General features: G+C 46.0%; 1 long non-coding RNA gene across 1 annotated transcript; it reads right to left on the bottom strand.

Annotated features, from left to right (window-relative positions):
* Positions 1-757: 757 nt before the first annotated feature.
* On the bottom strand, positions 758-5,337 carry LOC114904678. The gene is made up of 4 exons (XR_003796005.1): positions 5,112-5,337; positions 2,472-2,598; positions 1,464-1,545; positions 758-1,077 (listed from the first exon to the last, which is right to left on the bottom strand). It is a non-coding gene; the product is annotated as an uncharacterized LOC114904678 (long non-coding RNA).
* Between the last annotated feature and the right edge of the window lie 7,343 nt (positions 5,338-12,680).

Raw genomic sequence — 12,680 nt, 5'->3', positions numbered from 1 at the left:
AAATGTATTATTAAAATAATTTCACCTGTTTCTTTTAACTTATTTTTTTACTGCAGCCATGAGAAATCTAAAAATTACACATGTGGTTTGCAGTAGGCTTCTGGTGGACAGCACCGTGCCAAAGGATTCGATCTCACTTCTAGGAAGATCACTCCAGACAGCTCTCTCAAACCTGCATCCTCGTTTCTGCTTGGCTATCAGACATCTCCAGTTGTCTGGCAGCTCACTGTCAGTGTGGGCAGACTCACCACAAAACCCATCATCTTTTCTCCATCCCATCTCAGTAGATGGAACCACCATCCTCTTCCACAGTAACTAAAGCTCACACACCTGATGTCGTTCTCAACCCCTTCCTCCTACTCATCCCCTCACCCTTGACCAAAATCCAGCGTTCCATTACCCAGTCTGTTTCAGTGTTCTAAATGTGAAAAAGAAATCACCAAAGCAGTGTTTATAGAGAAAAACTGTAAACAACCTAAATGCCAATAGCAGGGGACCCACGAGTAAATTACAGTCCACCTCCACATTGCAATACCATGCAGCTATTAGAATCACAGGTGAGAATATTTAATAGAGTCACAGATGAGAATATTTCTCAGAAAATGTATTTATGTTTCGCACAGAGAAGGAAATAGATTAGGACACAGGACAAAAAGCATGATCTTATTTTTGCAACAAAATTATATCTGTTGATACATGGATGTATGCATGAAAAAGAGTAGATAAATTAACAGAAGTTTATTGATGGCTGGTGAGAACACAGATGAATTGTAGTTCAATCTTATAGTTTTGTTTTGCTCACAAGTTTTCTAAGATGAACATGTATTACTTCTATAATAAGAAAAAAAGAAGATCCATAAGAAGAAACGAAGAGGTGAATGTTGCTGTCTTTATTGGTATAAGGCGTGATCCTATTCAACTTGCAGGGTGGTTGTGAAACCACTTTGTAAATACAGGGTCTGATCACTGTCACCCAGATGTTGGCATCTGATGGTCCATAGCCATGCTGTCGTTGGACTTCTGGTAACACCTGGAGACGTTTTGGTTGTCACAAAATGGAGATGATGCTACCAACATCTAGTGGGTAGAGGCCAGGGATGTGACTAAACATCCTGTAATTCACAGACAGCGCCCCCCTCCCCCAGCAAAGAAGAATCCAGCCTCAAATGTCAACAGTGGAGCTCACTTTTGATCAATATCACCATCAAGAGACAGGGTCTACAGCTAACATTTACTCAAGGGGCCATGTTTATGTGACCAAAGAAGTAGTTACCCATGAGTTACAAGTCCAGATCACACCCTCTAAGTGTCCTGGGCTGCATCAGCCTGATACCAAACTTTCCAATTAAAACAGAAATTTGATTAGTTATCCAATTACTAAGGCGCATGAAGTAAGATAATTTGCTGGAAATAGCACGGTAACCCACAGGTGCGACAGTGAAGGGGAAGTAAACAGAAATTACCTTCTCAGGCTAAGAGCCGACGTCTGGGTCTGCTGCGAGGCTGGGAGGGCACAGCCATCTGCTGAAAGGGGTCCTCATGGACCTGTTTTGTCGAGAGTCTACAGTTTTGAACACGGTTTGTCTGGCACCCTTCACAAGCACTACATTAACTTGAGTTCATTTGAAATTCATCATTTCCAAAGAGATACAAGACACTGGAGGTTTCTTTTCCAGGATTTTAAATGTCAGGCATCCAAAATGTGCTGTGGAGACACAGCATCTGGAAGACGATGTTTTTTGAAATTTATCTACAAACAGGAGCAGCTCCCCAAGCTAGGCTTTTTCAGAAAAAAAAAAAAAAAAAAAAAAAGCATCCCTCAGAGCACACAGGGCCAGAACCTTGATGGGCTTCCCTCTTCGAAAAATAGAAGAGTTCTAGTTTAAAGTTCAAGCTTAAAAGGAAGCCTTTGCTTGAGGACTGACCTCTCAAAACTACAAGAGCAGCCAATGTGCAGCAGAAGTCCTCACTAAAAGAGGAATTTTCCTCCCAAGCTCAAGAAGAAATTACATGCCAGGCTCCAGCCACACCTGCCTCTATACTATTCCTCCAACATGCCAGGTACACTTCTAACTCAGGGCAGATGCATTGGCTTTTCCTTCTAGAATGTTCCTCCCCTGGATTACCACTTGGTTGTCCCTCCCATAGCCCTTTATAGCTTTGCTCCCTTCTCAATAAGGCCTGCCCTGACCCCACTCCTTAATACCAGTCTGTCCCTCCCAGATCCCCCATTACCCTGCTCTGATATTTTGTGACATACATTCAATTCCATATTTGTTATGTTTGTCATTTATTGTCTTTTCCTCCTTGAAGAAGGTAAGTTCTAGGAAGGCGGGGCTTACTGTATTCACTGAGATCCCAAATGTCTACAACAGTGCTCAGGAATTTACTGGACATCTTTGTGCTCAGTGTGAAACAGCACAGCTGAAACTGATTTTGCTTCCTTAAAAGGGGTTGTTGATGAATCAAACCTTGAGTTATTTTACAGAGACAGCACTGCACATGGGCAAGACAGGAACCCGTCTCCAGGATGAGCCCGGAACCAAGAATCTTCAGTCTACGGAACGCGAAGAATAGAAGTGATGCCACAGGAGCCCTCTAGGAAGTGAGAAGTACTTGAATAAGGAAACGCTGGCTTCCAGCAGCTGTTATCATATATGGGTGGATTCTGAGACTAGCCAGTCAGTTTATTCCCCTGACCCCTTAAATTTCGCTCAGAACCCAGGATCGAGGATTCAGATTTGAGCCCCGCCTCCCGTCTCTTTGCCAGCTGACCTCACAATAAAGCACTTTCTTTTCTCAGAAGATGCTTCTGTGGGCATCAGGCAGTGAGCCCTTTCTTGGTAGGAGATGTGAAACTCACAGCTGGAGGAAGAAGACAGCATAAGCTCCTGCTGCCCTGTTTAGGGAAACTACAAGCCAAATGAATGAAGGAATGTGTCCAGTGTGCTTAGACCAACCCGAGATGGTTTCTGTTGCTTGCAAACAAAAGGCCCCTAACCGGTAAGACCCAACTGTCTGCGCTGGTTCTCATGGAATGCTGCGAGAATTTGGCGAGGGGTGAACATGAATGCCGGCCAAGCCTTCGTGGATGAACCATGGATTCTCAGGCCACGCAGCAGCTTGCAGAAGCACCAGTCTCTTGTTGAATGCTTGAATTCCCTTCCCCACTTCACCACTGAATACTGATCAGCTCACATGATCTGCTCTTATGAACCTACTCCAGGACTCCTCTGCCCCTGGAGCCGTCAGATATATCCGGATTGGAAATGCAGAATTCCAGGTGAAGATTGGTCATCACCACCCTGGAGCTACATGATGTGCCCCAGGAGTGCAGCCCTGCTGGCAGCCTCATGCCCCACTCACCAGCCCTGAGAAGATCTGCCCAGGACCAGTAGAAGGAGTCCTTAAACAGATGATACCATTTCCTTTGAGGAAAATAGCAGAGGCACAGGAATGAGCTCAGAGCCAGGGTTGATATTAGGCACCAGGGTTCTACCCACAAGGCTAGCACAGCAGCAGCAGGACAACAGACATCAGGAGAACTGAGACCACAGACCTGAAGCCAGAGCTGCTCTGGAGCAGCTGTGAGGTCTCAGGCAAGTGCTTTCAGCTTTCTGAGCCTCAGTCCCCTCCCTCATGACATGGGAAGAATAACTGCAGTGACCTCATCGATTTTGTAGGGTTTAAATGAGATAATACATGCAGAGCAAGGAGCTCAGAGCAAGCACTGCCTCTGATCAACTACTACTATTATTACCACGGCGGGGGATCCACAGTAGGAAGGCCCAGAGATAAAAGTGAAGTTTTAGGAAAAATCATCAGACAAGTATAAACGAAGAATCGAGGAAGAGATGCCAGATGGGAAGCTGTTGGAGCAATTGAGATGCAAGTTAATGAAGATAGTCATGGACGGGAAAAGGGATGCCAAAAGGACAGTGGGTGACAAATTAGATGTTGAAGATGAGGGAAAGGGCAGAACTGAAGAAACAGCAAATTCAAGAGTCCTTCCCTCCCTCCTGTTCCAAAAGCATATTAGCCTATTATGTCATTGTCACTATAGTCTGGCTCCTTTAAAAGGTGAGCTTGTTAAAGAAGGAAGCTACGTTGTCAGTGGTCAGATTCCTTAATGCACCAAATGGTACCTAGCAACTAGCAGATGCTCAATAAATGTTGTTGAGTAGATTTATGAATGATTTGTGTGTGTTTATGGATATAGATATAAATATATACATGTATATAGATATTTATATATATATATATATGTATGTATGTATATGTATATAATGCCTGTATACATACACACAGACCCATATATTAATATACATATTTAACAGTTGTATATAGATATAAAAATATATTTAACTTTCAAAAGAATTTGAAGCTGTTTGCAAGAAAAAATATACACATGGACTAGGACAAAAATTAAGAGAGTATAAAGTTTCTGCCTTTAGGAAAAAGTAGTGTGCCAGGAAGCTCCTTTCATCAGTGACAACATGTAATTGTGAGCTCCCTGCTGGCCAAGGTGATAAAGGAAACCCGCTGTATCACTAATCCCCGTAGCCCCACCAATAAGCCTACAAATTAATCTGGAAGAACAAACATGACCTTGAAAATGTCTCAGAATGCATTTAACTCAGCTCTTCAAAACACAATGAGCTATGTCATCCACAACAGTTTCCAAAAAAAAAAAAAGTTCTGTAATTGGATTTTTTTATATCAAAATCTTCTTTAAAACTCAGGGGTATAACATGAAATGAAATGAAAGCTCAGCATAGGCACTTTTTTCCCCCAATCATGGTATTTTGAAAAATCATGAACTGGACACATTTCTTGTTTCTACCACTGATTGTGACTTGGAGGTCCCGGTCACAGGCCATCCTCCCACCGACTGCCAGCTGGTAACACGCATCCATAGAAAACTACTTCTGGAGAACGTCTCCCACCCTCCATTTTCCATTTGCCTGGAGTCAACTTTTAACTACTAGAGCTCACAGCACATCACATGGGAAAAATAGGCAATTTAGCAGGTACCGGTGTGTCCACGTGTGCAGGATAAGATACGTCAGGAGTTGAGCAAAACAAACATTTGATTAAGATCTGCCACTGACCTTCCATTGCTTTGTGGAATTCTTTTGTTGCCTCAGTCAGTCAACAAACCACTGATCTCTGGTGAGGTGGCACTGCCAGCCGGGTGCTGAGTGCTCAGAAGGACCTCCATTCCCTCAGCTTGCTGACAGTCTAGACCAGGACGGGCAGAACCTACGGGTACAGGGGTTACAACAGCGAGACAGGCAAAGCCCTGTGGGCTCTATTAGGAGGAGCACGATGACCTCCCACAAGCCACCCATCTTCCTGCGGATGCTGTCAATGAACATCAGGGTGGTTCCTACCTGCAGGCTCACCCACTGACAGCGGCAATGTCTCCCTGGAGGATGGAACACCACGGTGTGTGGCATAATTAAAAGAAACGACAAAAAAGACTTGCACCCCACCCTTGAAAATCAGAAACTCAGACAGCGTAAATAATGACAAGGAGTGTCTTTCAGGCAGCAGTGACAAGTAGGGACGTTATGCTCCTGACAAAGGAAGAGCACAATGGCAAGCTCTTGCATGAATAGGGACCACGTCTGTCTTCCTTGCACGGCACGCCATAGGCTGCCAAGTACCTGTGGGTGCTTAATAAATGCCTTTGATGGATGATGAATGCCGTCATTATTACATCTGCCATTATATCTTTTAGTGAATGCACCTTCTTTATCAATCTTTATAACCACGATCTCAACGGTATTAATTCAGCCGTCTCCCATACCAAGTGCTTTTCTAAATTCCAGTCCTCAAACCTTGTCAAAAAACAATGCATTTGATTTTTGCCATGTCACATGCCAGTTTCAAAGAAAATTTAACTTATAGGCTACCTTCTCAAATGGTTACAGCATAATGTGACTCCTAGAGAACAGAAAAGACTTCCTTTCCAGTTTCTGGTCTATAGTAATACTTTAATTTTTCACATGATACTGAAGACTCCTTTCAAAATGCTCTTTGAGATTAGCAATATGTGATTTTTGAAAACAAAAAGCCATTGTTTCTTGAAGTACTTGCTTAGAAAGTAAATGCTCAAAGATTGCTTGTGAGCGACAACCATCTCTGATTTATTTTTTTTAACAGTCGCAACTTAAATCAGGGTGGGCACAAAACCAAAAAACACCCTGATGTCTTTTCATAAACCTTATTCCGCTGGTCATTTTGAACTCGAGTTACCTCCTTGGGCTTCAACGTCAAGCTGAGGGCCCTTCTCTGCCCAAATAATCTCTTCCTCTTCTGACACTATAAGATCTGTTATTTCCAGCACTCTTTTGACAAAATACATGAAAACTCTTCACTCCCTGTATCCGTTCCTCCCTCCTCACTGCATCCTCATCCGTCCCTCCCTCCCTTCTTTCCCCAAACAAGGAGGCTACTGACTGTGTAAACAGATATCAGGCTCAAAGTTCACTGCTATGAATGGGAATCTGACAATCCTGCTGGCAGAGGGAAAACTGACCATCAGCGACAAAGTGGCATCCCACACAAGGAAGGCCATCGAAGCAGGCTGAGCAGGGTGCTGAGGAACTCAGAGCCGGGAGTCACGAGTCTGTGGGAAAACTCGGAGAGAAGAGGCATTTCGAGGCAGCTGGAGGATGCTATGATTATTTCACAGGCAGAGGTGGGCGGGAGTGCTGGGGGGGGGAATGCATCCTAGGCAAAGAGAAAAGCCTTGTTAAAGGTGTGGAGACAAAACAGTGCCCTCGGGAAGAGCAAGCAGCCCAGCTGGCTCCAGTGACAGATGGCCCAATGTGGAATTTGGTCAGGGGATGAAGGGGTTACATCCCAGGCTAAACATCTGGATGATACGTGCTCCAAACTCATACACTGAGTGGCTCATAGCAGGTGATCACTGTTCAAGGCACTGGGGAGTCATCAAATGTATTTAAGCCGCACCCAGGCACAATTGGGGCAGATCCAGGCATTATGGGGCCAGAAGCTTAAAGTAGTTTAAGGGGGGCTCCTTAAGAAAATGAACTTAAAAAATATGACCCTGTGAACACATGAAAGGAGTCCATGCAAGTGAGTGGCTCTCTGGCTTAAATTTCTTCAGCTTCCTTGGCCTTTGGGCATGCTTAATTCTGCCCAGCAATAAGAAAAGTCAGGCGAGAGTGAGCATGGATTAGAAAGGGGACCAGATCGCTGCCTAGAAGCATATAGTTATTTCTCTCTTGTGCCATCATCTGATGGGCAGAGTGCTTGTTTATCACCCCGACTCTATGGTTAACTATATGGAGGTGTTGATACCCCGTTTTTAATCCACTGCAGAACCGAGCACAATGCCTTGCACGGAGCAAGTGCTACAGTAATGCTGAGTAATTGGTTAATGATGACAGTGGACATTTGGTATCTCCATGAACAAACTCTGCCTCTCTCATTTTTTTCTGAAAAGAGTAACTGAGCACATATTATGAGCCAAGTACTGGGAATACAGCATCCACTACGTATCCAGAAAATGGGAATAAATACAAAGGTGCCACTCACATCCCCTGAGAAGCTCACAGCCCATAAGAAAGAAAGTCAATGCCTTAATAATACTGAATATTTACTGAGTGCCTGCTGCAAGGTAACGTGGTTTGAATAACATAGCTCGTTTAATCCTATCAATCCGAGAGTCAGGCAATATTATTACTCCCGTGACACACATGAGGTCACGTGGCAAGAGAGTGTGGGGAGAGTCAAAACGTGAACCCAGGAAGTCTGCTTTGAGAGTCCACAATTATAACCACACACACCTGACAACCAGAATTTAACAGAAACATAAAAGCATGGTAGCAGCAGAGGGCAATACATGCTTGGACAGAGAAAGGTACACAGGGAGTACAGGAGGACGTGGCCAACCCTTGGAAGTCAGAGATGGCTGCAAAGAGGAAGGCTTGAGTTGAATCAAAGAATCAACAGTATATATAAAATAGATAAACAACAGGGACCTACTGTAGAGCTCAGGGAACTACACTTAATATTTTGTAATAACCTATAAGGGAAAAGAATCTGAAAAGGAAATATATATATATAATATTTATATATTATATATATATTTTTATATATATTTATAACTGATCCCTTTGCCATATACCTGAAACTAACACAGCATTGTAAATCAACTATACTTCAATTAAAAAATTATTAAAAAATCAATAAAAATATATATACATAAAAAAGAATCAACAGGAGTTCACCAAGCAGACGAAGAGAAGGGAAAAGCATTGCCAAGAGAAGGAACAGCAGGTGCAAAAGGAGAGTTCTGAACACCCATGACCTGTAGTTTCAAGCTATGGCAAAGCCACCTAGATAGGCCCTCACTTGTACCCATGAAGGAGAACACGCACGGCACAGCACAGGACGTTTTCGGAGCAAATCCTCAAGGCTGTAATTCATAGCTGCAACGGGTAACCGTGGCAATGAGGAAATGAACAGGGTAGATGATTCCGTTGAGTGTAATTCTTCAGCAGCCCAAATAAGGCTAACAAAAGAGAAATTAAACACAATGCTGGGTCATGGCACATTGACACACGTGTCAACTTAGAATTTCAAATAAAATTAGAAGCTCCTTCTAATAATTATATAGGATGGCAAATAAGGTCCAGGGCAAGCACACGTGGTCAGAAATGACTAATCGTATTTTACAAAAATGCATCCGGGGCTGACCCTTCTCAGGATAACATTGCAGGGAAGTCAGACAGGAGGAAAGGTTACCAGCAGTTAATGTTAAATAGTAATCCATCCGCTACATGCCCCCACCCACTCCTCCATATTCATAGGAAACTACAGTCCATCCATAGTCATTACTGTCCGCAGAGTTTTAAAGTAGCCAAGGCAAGCTTGGAAGATTTCAGTTCTACTAAGAGTGCTTCCAGGGATGAATGCCTAGGCTTCCCCCACCAACTTCAAAATTAAACTCATAAAGGGAAATGGCAAGTGCTTGGGCCTGGGACAAGGTGGGACAAGTCCGATTTTCCTTAAAACAGCAAGATGTGCCTCCCTGGATTGGGTACTGACTGGGTGCCAGGCACTGTGCCCAAGAGGTTCCAAGTGAGGGCTCTGGGCTTGGATGGCCTGGGTAGAAACCCAGCTCTACTGCTTCCTCAGGGGGCACACTACATCCCTGCTCTCTGCCCCATCAATAGTGAAGAACAAATCTGACTCCATAGTAAATCTGTTTCTTTTACTTTAACCTTTGTATTCTATTGCTTTCCTTCCAGTTAAGAATGTTGCCTATAGCCTGAAATATACAGGATAGCCCATTCTCAAGGCTCTGACCTTTAAGGGTACAACACTTTTCCATTCATAGAGAGATAAAAAGTTGCAGAACCGAGAACGGCATTTGTCTTGGAGGTTTACAGGAACATCCTGACCTGACCTACTTGGAAGCTGCAAGAACAAAGGATTCTGACACCAAGAAGTTTGCAACAACAAACCATGCCCCTCTGTCACCTGGCCTTTAAAAACGTTTTGCTGAAACCCTGCAGCGAGCTTGGGGTTTTTTGGGCACAAGCCACCCATCTCCTTGCCTGGCCCTACAATAAACCTTTGTCTCCTCCAAACTCTGACATTTTGGCTGGTTTGGCTGAACTTGTGCTTGGTAACAGTTCTCCTGTGTCCACTGGCCATAATAACAGTACCTACCTAAAGTGAGGTCAGCCACATGGCCATGGCTTTGTTCCCATGCTTCGCAGGGCAGCAGAATGATGCTCCATAAGCTTTCCCTGTGATTCTTGTCTCTGGGGCTCCCAAGGCATGACACAGGTGCCATCAGCCCTGCTTTTGAAACCAGAAAAGGATCAGTAATCTGCTTATGGGGGCTCAGGTGGCCAACAGCGGCAGGTGAGCCTGTTACTCCCACTGCTCCACGCCTCCCAGCTTTAGTCTTGGAAGCTTGGGGAATGGAGGTATGGGGAAGGGTTCAAGGGTTTGGTAAATCTTCAACCTGTTCAAGGGTTCGGGAAATCTTCCTCTGAGCCCTCGGACTTCCTTCTAGAAGGAGCTTCTGCAAAGAACGGAACAGTTAAAACTCTTCCAAGAACAGAGTTAGCTGCAAACATCCCCTCTGCCAGGCACCAGTGGGTTTCAGCTTTTCCTTTTTCACTGATTTAGGCTAATCAGTGAGATCCCTTCATCTTCCCACGTTTACTGTGCACCCACATTCCTAACAGCTGTCCCCATCCATATCACCGAAAATCAGGTGATTTTGAGATTTTCAAAGTGCTTACAAATATGTAATCATTTCCCATCCTCACAACGACCCCATAGCCAATTTCACAGAAAAAGAAACTGAGACAAGAAATTTTAAGGAATTTGCCTAAAAAGTCACACTGCAGTGGGAGAATATCAACCCAGAATTCTTGACCAGGGAGAAGGTGAGTTTCTACCTGCTGCATGGGGGGCCCGGGGGTTTGGGGAAGCTTCTATGGAGGGATTAGTGGGGGCAATGGTCCAGGTTGAACTAGGGTAGAGTCCCTTAAAGCTCTTTGCACCATATTTTATGTAAGGATCCCAAGGGCCCACTGTCTGCTTGGCTGTGATGTCTGGTCTTGTGGGCAAGTAGGAGGTACTCCCCGAAAGTGGGAAAGGCTAATTCTGAAATCAAAGAAAACTATCAGGGACTCCAGGACTCGATACGGAGACGAGGGCTTTGTGCTGACACGGGGTTGCAGGTATAGAAACATACGTATATTAAAGACAACAGAAACAAAGCCATGGCTAAGCATGGTGGAGCGGTGTGCTGGGGACCCAGGACACTGACTTTTCTTTCCAAGTGGTGTTTAACAGGGCGAGGTAGGTCCGGGGCAAGAACTCTCCCCTAACCCCACCCGCCCTCCCCAGATTTAGACAAACGAGAGAGGCCTGAGTTCGCTTTACCCTGAAATGAAACCCACCCTAGCGCAAACTGGGAGAGGAGACACCGATTGCCCCGAGATCCGCAGAGGCGGCGGCTCTGGCAGATCTTGAGCCGGAGACCTGCAGCCTCCAGAGATGCCCGGCGCATCTCGGCGGCACCCAGACCCCTTGGCGCTTCGGCCGCGCCCGCAACCGCCCACGCTCGCCTGCTCCCGGCCGGGTGCCTGAGATTCGGCGGAGACTAGAGGCGCACAAGGCGGAAAGGTAGATTCGAAAAGGAAACGTGAGAAGAGTGAAAATGTCTAGCAAATTCAGTTAAACACACGAGAGACTGAAAACACCGCGCCCAGAGGCCAAAAATGGAATTCCCACTTGGACCCCGCTGCGCCCCCAGCGGGCCTGCTGTTCCTGGAGCCACCTGCGGGTGTTCTGGTGGCAGGGATCCCAGGGCAGACCTGCGCCCGCGCCCACCCTACTCCCCCTCAACTCCGGGTCTGGAGACAACGATTGTCGTGGCGGGGAGAACCGATCTTGTCAAGTTAGGCTGCTCTTTAGAAAGAGACGAAAAAAAAAAAAAAGTCATAGTTGGAAAGTTATCCAGTCGGGCGGATTTCGGAACGGGCCCTTCCTCCCCGCCCCAAGGCCCCAAGCAGCCGGCCCGAGCGCACGGCGTGGTGGGCAGGCTCTCGGCGGTGGCCCCGCGCTGGCCTTTGCTGTCACCCCAACCGCAGGGCGCCCTGGCGCAGGTTCGAGTTTGCAAACCGACCGGGGGTGAGGGGGCTTCTCTGGGGGTCACTGCTCTCATTGCTCCTCCGGCAGAGTCTCGACAAGGAGCCCCGAAACCTGGAGGGCCTGAGCGGGGTGCCGGGCTACCGCGTTTTTACGCTCCGGGGAGAGCGCGCCACCCCTGCGCAGGCCAGGCGATCCGGACCCCGCAGGACTGATCCAGGCGGCCTGGCCTCCCTTGGCTTTTTTTTTTTTTTTTTTTTAAATCATTGTTGTTATGTCCTTCGCAGCCACGAAGTGAAATGAAAAGACCGAGCCGGGCTCTGGTCACGTCACCAACCTTTCCACCTCCTCCCCAGGAGACCAGGAAACGCTGCCTGCTCCAGACTCTCCGCTTTTGCCCAGTCTTCCTTTTCCCCCTGGATTTCAGGATTGCAAGGGCAGAGACTTTCCTGAGGGTCACCAACAGATGGCTAGAGGCACTGGCTCCTAAAGCAGATCGCCACCCGTCCAGTTCCGGTGTCACCGTACCCTCCCTTTCGCGCAGGGCGGTGGTGCGTCCTCCCATGACTCGCGTGCGCACTGCCCCGTGCCGCATCGCTTCCTGCGAGTTCCCCAGCCCCGCAGACACGGGCAGACCAGTGGTTTCCGGCTGTCCCTGAGCATTTTGTCTAGGACGGATGCGGGACAGCTTATGAAGAGACATAAAAACGACACTTTGATTTACAAATAGATTCATCAAACTGTAAGATCTTGAATTTTTTTTTTTGAGGGCCTTGGTTTTTTGGTTTTTTTTAATGAGAGAATGCCAAACAGGTAACTCAAATAATAAAATAATCTTCTTACACAAATAGTACAATGGAATAAAAGTGTACAGCTGACAAAGTAATTAAAAGAGTTATAATAAGTAAATAGTTGTGTATTTCAGGCAGATGACTGCAGTTTGAGACACAATATACCATGTGGTGAGCAGTGCCTTTTCATCTTGACAGTGATGGTATGTCCCCATTTGGTGAGACAATCAAAAGTCT

Source organism: Monodon monoceros, unplaced genomic scaffold (assembly GCF_005190385.1).
Source record: "Monodon monoceros isolate NGI ecotype Baffin Bay Population unplaced genomic scaffold, NGI_Narwhal_1 Super_Scaffold_21, whole genome shotgun sequence".
NCBI lineage: Eukaryota > Metazoa > Chordata > Mammalia > Artiodactyla > Monodontidae > Monodon > Monodon monoceros.
Note: the sequence above shows the minus strand (reverse complement) of the source record. Positions and strands in the feature narration are given on the sequence as shown.